This window comes from Zingiber officinale, chromosome 2B (genome assembly GCF_018446385.1).
Source record: "Zingiber officinale cultivar Zhangliang chromosome 2B, Zo_v1.1, whole genome shotgun sequence".
NCBI lineage: Eukaryota > Viridiplantae > Streptophyta > Magnoliopsida > Zingiberales > Zingiberaceae > Zingiber > Zingiber officinale.
The window spans coordinates 115,488,451-115,497,566 of NC_055989.1; positions in this window are offsets into that span (position 1 = coordinate 115,488,451).

Sequence of the window (9,116 nt, forward strand, 5' to 3'; positions counted from 1 at the left end):
CAGCTGAGCGGCCGCTCGGCCCAATCAGCTGTCGTATGTAGATTCCTGAGCGTCGGAAACTTGACCCTTAGCCGAGTTATCTCCTTGCCGACCTGGCCTTCTGCCGCGGACGATCGGCAAGGTGGCTTCCCGCTCGGCTCACCTTTTACGTTGATCATCTTGACCTTGACCTCCACGTGTCATTAACCTCTGTCCGTATGGGACCCCTCCTTTGCTACCGGATCATGGACGAAAGCAAATAGTTTGAGTTTGAGATAGGGAGCAAAAGTGAATTTAGGGTTTAAAAAGTAGAAAAGAAAACAGAGAAAGAAAAGATATGATCGAGCTCCCTCCCATGGATATTTCTCTCTTTTATTATTGACATTTTTAAAAAAAAATCTACAATCATTTAGATTTTATAATTAATCTTTTTAAATTAAGTTTTTTTTATGAATAAATACTAATATTTTTTACTAATAGAAGTGGGCCCTACCCAAGATGGGGCCTGTGTGCTAGCCCCACCTTTGTGACAAAAGACGAATACGCTCGCCCCCAGCGCCCCCGCCAACCCGTCCCAGGGTCAACACGGAGGAGGTAAATCACGGGTAGATACTAACCTTTGAATAGTGACTAATACATAAGGAAGATATTTACTTCGACTTTGTTAAGATTCGAACTCCAGACATGACAACACCTCATTGTAGCCCCACCTTGACCACTGATCCTGTCCGAATGCTGAACCAACGGACGCTGGGCACGTGGCGCTCCCCGGCTACTGGTGTGGATCTTTGACTAGTTGCACGAAGCTCCTGCGAACCTGCACAGAAGTCGGGCCGGGAAGGGGTTCCCGGCGGCGACCCTCCGACGCTCAAGTCAGGCAAGCAAGCAGTGAAAAGTGGCTTTCGAAGAATTAGAACGCGTACCTCCGCCGACGGATGAGGGCCTTTATATAGGGCAGCGGAGAAGCGAGTGCACACATATCGAGGTGTACACGTGTCCGTGGCCCATACCCCAGTAAGGGCTTGTCAGTGAGCTTACCTGACCCATACTGCTACAGTCCAAGCATGTCCTCGATGGGACAACGGAGCCCCACGTCGCGTGATTTGGAGTATGACCATATCACGAAGCCTGCCAGCTGTCAGAAGATGTCCCTTATCTTTTTCCCCGAACTCATGCCGTGCGTCCGATCGGCCCACGACCGCCTTACGTCCGACCGGTCATGTATGATGGTACACTTGGAAAATTATCGGTAATGTATTTTGTGGCGACTGTTAGCAGTATGCTTCATGTCTTCGGCCGAGCGTGCTGTTCGCTCTGCCCTACGATCTTGCCCAATGAGCGCCGGAACCCCGACTTCCATAGGGGTGCCTTTTGCCCTCAGCTAAACACCGGGAGGCCGCCCGGTCGGCCAGCCCCCTTTCTCCGGTCGGCCTAGCTGGTCCGACCTTCTTCGATGGACCGCCCGGCTCTTTGACTTCCACGTGGCTTTGACCCCTTACAACGAGGGTCCCCTGTTCTTATCGCCGGATCACTTGCCTCCCTTTCAAGTCTAGTCGAAGGAGACGATTAGTCCGACTGACTGGACTGCGAGTCTGGCCGGGCGGCTAGTATTCTCCGATCGGGGTATCTTCCGAACAATGACCTCTCTAAAATTGGCTTTAAGCTTCTCAAAGGCTTCAGCGTAGAGTTTGAGACGAGCGCTGTTGATTTCGAAGGTACCAGAGAGTTGCTGAGCAGCCAGCTGAGAATCCGAATGAAGCGTTACCCGACCGGCACCCACATGCCGCGCTGCCTGCAAGCCGGCTATGAGGGCCTCATACTCTGCTTCGTTGTTTGTAGCTTTATAGTTCAGCCGGACGGATAAGTGCATCTTTTCTTCTTGTGGGGAGAGCAACAGTATTCCAATCCCGCTTCCGAGCCGAGTGGATGATCCGTCCACAAATATTTTCCACATAGCTTCTGGCTCTGAATTCTGCACCTCAGTCACAAAATCTGCCAAGGACTGTGCTTTGATTGCCGAGCGGGGCTGGTACTGGATGTCAAATTCGCTTAACTCCGTCGTCCATTTGATGAGCCGCCCGGATGCTTCTGGATTCAATAATACACGGCCGAGCGGGCTATTGGTTTTGACAATGATGGTATGCGCCAGGAAGTATGGACGAAGGCGCCGAGCGTCGAGAACCAGAGCGAAAGCCAGCTTCTCGATTCCAATGTAGCGAGATTCAACATCTTTTAGAATATGACTAAGGAAATACACAGGTTTTTCTCCGCTCGCCCTCACTAGTGCCGAGCCAATTGCATGCTCGGTTGAAGACAAGTACATATAAAGGGGCTCACCCGCAGTCGGCTTGGCTAATACCGGGAGAGAGCTCAGATATGCCTTCAAATCTTCGAACGCCCGATCGCATTCTTCGTCCCAATGAAACTTATTGGCCTTGCACAAGATTTTGAAAAAAGGAAGGCTCCGGTCGGCAGTTTTGGAGATGAATCTGGACAGAGCAGTTATCCGACCAGTCAAACGCTGCACTTCCCTTGTATTTCTTGGAGGCAGCATGTCTTGTAGAGCTTTCACCTTGCTGGGATTTGCTTCAATGCCCCGCTCGGTCACTATGTACCCCAAGAAACGCCCTCCTTTTGCTCCGAACAGGCACTTCTGGGGATTTAGCTTGACTCCATATTTGCGTAGTGTCCGGAAGGTTTCCTCCATGTCTTTGAAGAGATCGGCCGCTCGGACGGACTTGATGAGAATGTCGTCCACATAAACTTCCAGATTCCGCCCGATCTGCTCTTTGAACACTTTGTTCATCAAGCGTTGATAAGTGGCTCCCGCGTTCTTTAATCCGAACGGCATCACATTATAGCAGTAGGTGCCGTCGGCCGTCACGAAGCTGACTTTTTCTTGATCTTCACGGGCGAGCGGCACTTGATGATAGCCTTGGTAAGCGTCGAGCATACATATTAATTCGCAGCCGACCGTAGAGTCCACTAGCTGATCTATCCGGGGCAGAGGATAAAAGTCTTTCGGGCAAGCTTTGTTTAGATCCCGAAAATCTATACATACTCTCCACTTGTTGCCCGGCTTGGAGACTAATACTACGTTGGCCAGCCAACTCGGGAACTGCACCTCGCGGATATGGTCGGCCTCCAAGAGTTTTTCCACCTCCGCTCGGATGATGGAATTCTGCTCGGCGCTAAAGTCCCTTTTTCTTTGCTTAACTGGTCGTGCGTCCGGTCGGACGTGTAGCTCATGCTGCGCTATAATTGGTGAAATTCCTGGCAGCTCATGTGTCGACCAGACGAAGACATCATGGTTTCTCCGGAGGCATTGGATCACCTCCTCCTTCTGATTCGCCTCCAGGTCGGATGCGATGAATGTCGTGGCCTCCGATCGGGTCGGGTGTATCTGCACTTCCTCTTTTTCTTCATAAACTAGAGAGGGAGGTTTTTCAGTTATAGCATTCACCTCGATCCGTGGCGACTTCCGAGCGAAATTTACTTCGGCTCGGACCATTTTGACGTAGCATTGCCGAGCCGCCAGTTGGTCTCCCCGTACTTCTCCCACTTTGTCTTCGACGGGGAACTTGATCTTCTGGTGGAAGGTAGAGACGGCCGCTCGGAACTCACTGAGCGCCGGTCGTCCCAGAATGACGTTGTATGAGGAGGGAGAGTCGACCACCACGAAGCTTGTTGTACGCGTCCTTCTGAGCGGCTCTTCTCCCAATGAAATAGCCATCCGGATTTGTCCGACCGGAAGGACTTCATTGCTCGTAAACCCGTAGAGGGGGGTTGTCATGGGCAGCAGCTCGGCACGGTCAATTTAAAGTTGATCGAACGCCTTTTTGAATATTATGTTGACAGAGCTTCCTGTGTCAACAAAAATGCGGTGAATAGTGTAGTTGGCTATTATCGCTTTGATGAGCAGAGCATCGTCGTGGGGCACTTCAACTCCTTCCAAGTCCCCAGGCCCAAAACTGATTTCGGGTCCACTCGCCCGCTCTTGGCTACAGCCGACTGCATGGATCTGGAGCTGTCGGACGCTCGCCTTTCTTGCTCGGTTGGAGTCTCCTCCGGTCGGCCCGCCAGCGATAATGTTGATCTCGCCTCGGGAAGTATTACTTCTATTTTCTTCCTCCCGAGCGGATGGTCGAGACCGTTCTCTTGACGTTCGGCGATTCTCCTACCTTGGAGAGCGATGCCGATCAGGAGTCTGTTGCTGTCGCCTATCAGCTCGCGTCCGATCGGCTTCATGAGTTCTTTGTCGCCTGTCGACTGAGGGAGACCGTCGGCCGCCATTCCGGGGAACGGGATGAGCCACGAAGGGAAGACTTCGACAATCCCTTGTGTTGTGCGTATCCGTCCGGTGGAAGGAGCAGAACATCGGGGTCCATTTCTTCTTTGGCTTGGGCCGGGTGGCAGCTACTTCTTGAACGTGAGACCTGGCATGGGGGGAGCGGATTGCTTCGGCCCTCGGTCCTCTGGGCGGATGATGAGCGACGTGATGTTTCCGCTCGGCAGGAGGGACCCGCTCGGTTGGAGTTTCTTTTTTCCTGGCCGCTTGCGCTTCCTCCACGTTGATGTATTCGTTGGCCCGGTGTAGCATGTGGTCATAGTCTCGGGGCGGCTTCCGAATGAGCGATCGGAAGAAATCCCCATCCACGAGGCCTTGTGTGAAGGCATTCATCATGGTCTCCGAGGTGGCCGTTGGGATATCCATGGCCACTTTGTTGAACCGCTGGATGTAAGCTCGGAGCGATTCACGGGCTTCTTGTTTGATGGCGAACAGACTAACGCTGGTTTTTTGATAGCGCCGACTGCTTGCAAAATGATGGAGGAAGGCCGTCCGGAAGTCCTTGAAGTTGGTGATGGATCCGTCCGGCAGCCTCTGAAACCATCGTTGAGCCGATCCAGATAAGGTGGTGAGGAAAACCCTACACTTCACCCCATCTATGTATTGATGCAGGGTTGCCGTATTATCAAACTTGCCCAAATGATCGTCCGGATCGGTGGTTCCATTGTATTCGCCGATCGTCGGAGGCGCGTAGTGCTTGGGAAGAGGGTCTCGTAGAATAGCCTCTGAAAATTGGCGATTAATCCGCTCGGGCGATGAGTCCGCTCGAGGGGCTTTTCCTTTTTTGTCATCTCGTCTCGGCATTTCATCCGAAGAAGATCCCCGATCTCTATGAGTGGGTGCAGCTTCGGGGGTGCGGAATAGGGCCCGGTGGAATGCAACGGTGGCTTGAGGTGCTTCCGCTCGGCCACCAGAGGCTGAGGTTGCTTGCTGCTCTGGCCGCTCGGCTGTTGCCTTCTGTTTTGCTCCACAAGCTTGGCGGCCCGCAATTCGATCAGAGCGTCGAGTTCCTCCGTGGAGAGCGTTACCGTGTGTTGTCGTCCAATCTCGTCCATTGTTTCCGTTCGGATGCAGGAGCGTTCCCACATACGGCGCCAATTTGATCCTGTCCGAATGCTGAACCAACGGACGCTGGGCACGTGGCGCTCCCCGGCTACTGGTGTGGATCTTCGACTAGCTGCACGAAGCTCCGGCGAACCTGCACAGAAGTCGGGCCGGGAAGGGGTTCCCGGCGGCGACCCTCCGACTCTCAAGTCAGGCAAGCAAGCAGTGAAAAGTGGCTTTCGAAGAATTAGAACGCGTACCTCCGGCGACGGATGAGGGCCTTTATATAGGGCAGCGGAGAAGCGAGTGCACACATATCGAGGTGTACACGTGTCCGTGGCCCATACCCCAGTAAGGGCTTGTCAGTGAGCTTACCTGACTCATACTGCTACAGTCCAAGCATGTCCTCGATGGGACAGCGGAGCCCCATGTCACATGATTTGGAGTATGACCATATCACGAAGCCTGCCAGCTGTCAGAAGATGTCCCTTATCTTTTTCCCCGAACTCCTGTCGTGCGTCCGACCGGCCCACGACCGCCTTACGTCCGACCGGTCATGTATGATGGTACACTTGGAAAATTATCGGTAATGTGTTTTGTGGCGACTGTTAGCAGTATGCTTCATGTCTTCGGCCAAGCATGCTATCCGCTCGGCCCTACGATCTTGCCCAATGAGCGCCGGAACCCCGACTTCCATAGGGGTGCCTTTTGCCCTCAGCTAAACACCGGGAGGCCGCCCGGTCGGCCAGCCCCCTTTCTCCGGTCGGCCTAGTTAGTCTGACCTTCTTCGATGGACCGCCCGGCTCTTTGACTTCCACGTGACGTTGACCTCTTACAACGAAAGTCTCCTATTCTTATCGCCGAATCAACCACTATAGAGTCGGTCCTGATCAAGGCATAATAACAATGAACAACAGAGATAACAATAACACTAAATAAGGGAAAGCAACTAAAGGTCAATCTTAAGAAATAGTATAAAATAGAGTATCAAAATAAAAATAAATAACTACTCCATAATTAATGTAAATAGAATACTTGAAAAGTCTACTCATCTTTGAACTCTCTTATTCTTGAATCTTATTACAAGGTAAAGATGACTTAATATTTTATGCTACAATCGACAAGAGCTAACTAAACCAAATGGTAGTGTTTTTCTAACTAGGTTACGGTACATTAATTATTTAATCACTTGATAAATTAATCAATTATTAAACTAATTACTAACTCAAATAATACTTTATTGACGTCGATATTATCAATATGATTAACAGTTTGATCTCATGAATTAATCCTAAATAATTAAATTGAGATACATTGAAATTAATTGGTTAAATAAATCAAATCCAGATCTAACATTTGATTAATTAACTTATCTAAATCAATTAAACTTATTTCATCTTAATTAGATTAATTAATGACTTACATAATTATTTAAATCCACGTACGATTAATTTATAATTTAATCTTTTAAACTCATTAAATCAATTAATTAACTGATTATTTAACTGATTAATTATTTATTTAATATATCATCTAATTAAATTGATTAATTATCTAAAGTGATTGACTATTCAATTAATTACCTTAATTAATTATCCAATTAATTGATTATGGTTTTTAATTAATCAACCAAACTCTAATTTAATTGTTTATTTATCATACAAATATTACTTAATAAATTAACCAACCTTAATTAATTAATCAAATTAACTTCAATTAATAAATTAACTCATTAATTCTTAAATCGATTAGTAACAAAATAAATTATCTAATCTATGATCAATTAAAATAATTAAAAATATAATTTATCAACAAAACATATTAATTAATGATTACAAATCTTAATTAATTTATCAATTAAACAAATTAATAATCTATCTTACTTAATTATCTAATTAATCAATTAATAAACTGATTTATTAAACTAAACGAGTTAAATTAATTAACTAATTATTACTGATTAATACTCTAATTAATCATATTAATTACTAATTATTACATTAATCTCCTCTTCGTCTTCTCTGGCGTGGACAAAGAGTGCAGGAAGCAACGGTCGCCCAAGGTTGGTGCTGCCAATGGTGGTTTCTCAACGGGGTGAACAACGAAGGCAAGCGTGCGACGGTGAGTGGTTGTTGTTTGTCGTGTGGGTAGAGAGAGTCGGTAATAGGTGGCAACTCGGTAGGGCACAACATACACGTGTGTGTCACACGCGCGGGAGGGAGACTTGTCGTGGGCACGAGCACACGTGTGTGTCACGCGCGCAAGTGGGAGACTTGTTGTGCTCAACTCAACTTGAGCAGACGTTGAGTTGGTGGGGCGTGCGACGTCGCACAAGTGAGAGGCAATGGGAGGTGCAAATGGTGCTAGCTGCTCACTAGTAAAGGTCAGAGTCGGGTCAAACGAGCGATAGTGGTAGCATGAGTTTACTTACAATCAATAGTTAAGGAGCTAGATAGTTACATCACCCTATATCTGTTCACTAGAACATATAGTAGTAGAGTACACCATGACTGCTTACTAGAGCATATATTAGTAGCATGATTTTACGCATAGCCAGTACTTGTGATGTAGTTATATATGCATGTTTTGTTGATGTATGGTGTGTCAGCCTATTTATTTATCATACCTAATTGATCAAGTAGATGGTTATGTTGATACTTCTATTTTTGTCACCGGATGTCTATATTGGTGCTCTTATTTTTGTTAGTAAGTAATATTACCTGAGACTACTTTCTTTAATCTCCTAACTATTGGTGCAATCGGCCTCTAGGATTTTGATAGTTTGATTTGAACAATATATTTAAGGGAGTATGACACAATAACTTGATCATGGTTGATCGAATTAAGTGAAGAGTCTAAGCAAAGTCAAGATTGACTTGAAGCTTGGAAGTGAGTAAGAAGTCCAAGTAGGATCAAATACTTGGCAAGTTGATGGAAAGACCTAGTGGGATTAGGCAGTGCAAGTCCTAATGGAACTAGACAAAAGAAAAACTTGGTTGGGAACCAAACAGTGGAAGTCCTAGTTAGGCTAGGTAGTGGAAGACCTAGTTGAGAATTAGACAATGAAGGTTTTAATGAGACTAGGTGGTGGAAGAGAAAATTAGGTAAACCTAGTTGGGAACTAGGTTAAGTCTAAGGTGAGTCAACTGAGAGTTGAACACTAGCAAAGATAGACGTCTTTGAGGAGTAAACACTCTAAGCAAATAAACCTAGTAGGCTAGGTAAACCAAGTACTAGGTTTTCCATGTTTTCCTCATTGTTTGCTTATTTGTTTTGCAAGAAATAGCAGATGGACGAAGGCTCAGGAGGGACCGGTTGGGAAATGTACCTCTCGTAGATGCTCAACTTCCAGTAGCTTTTCTACCTCCTTCCGGATGACCCTATCTTTCTTTGATCTAAAATTTGCTTCATTGGCTGGACCGTGGGAAGTATATTAAGATGGTGCTCCACAATGTTCAGGGAGATCCCAACTAGATCCCACCATGGGCAGGCAAACACATCGTTGTTTCGAATAAGACAAGTAATTAATTCTATTCTCAATCCTAGCTCTAATCCTATAACAATCTTAGTGGCCTTGTCGGTATCCCCAAGCTCAATAGGTACCAACTCAAGCTCTTCTTCTGCCATAAAGATTGGAATGGCCTCCAACACGTGTACTTCACCCCCCACACTCCTCTTCACATGGGTCTACTCCATGTCCATCCAAACCCTCTTCTAGTTAGTCTGGATAATTTTCACATAACAT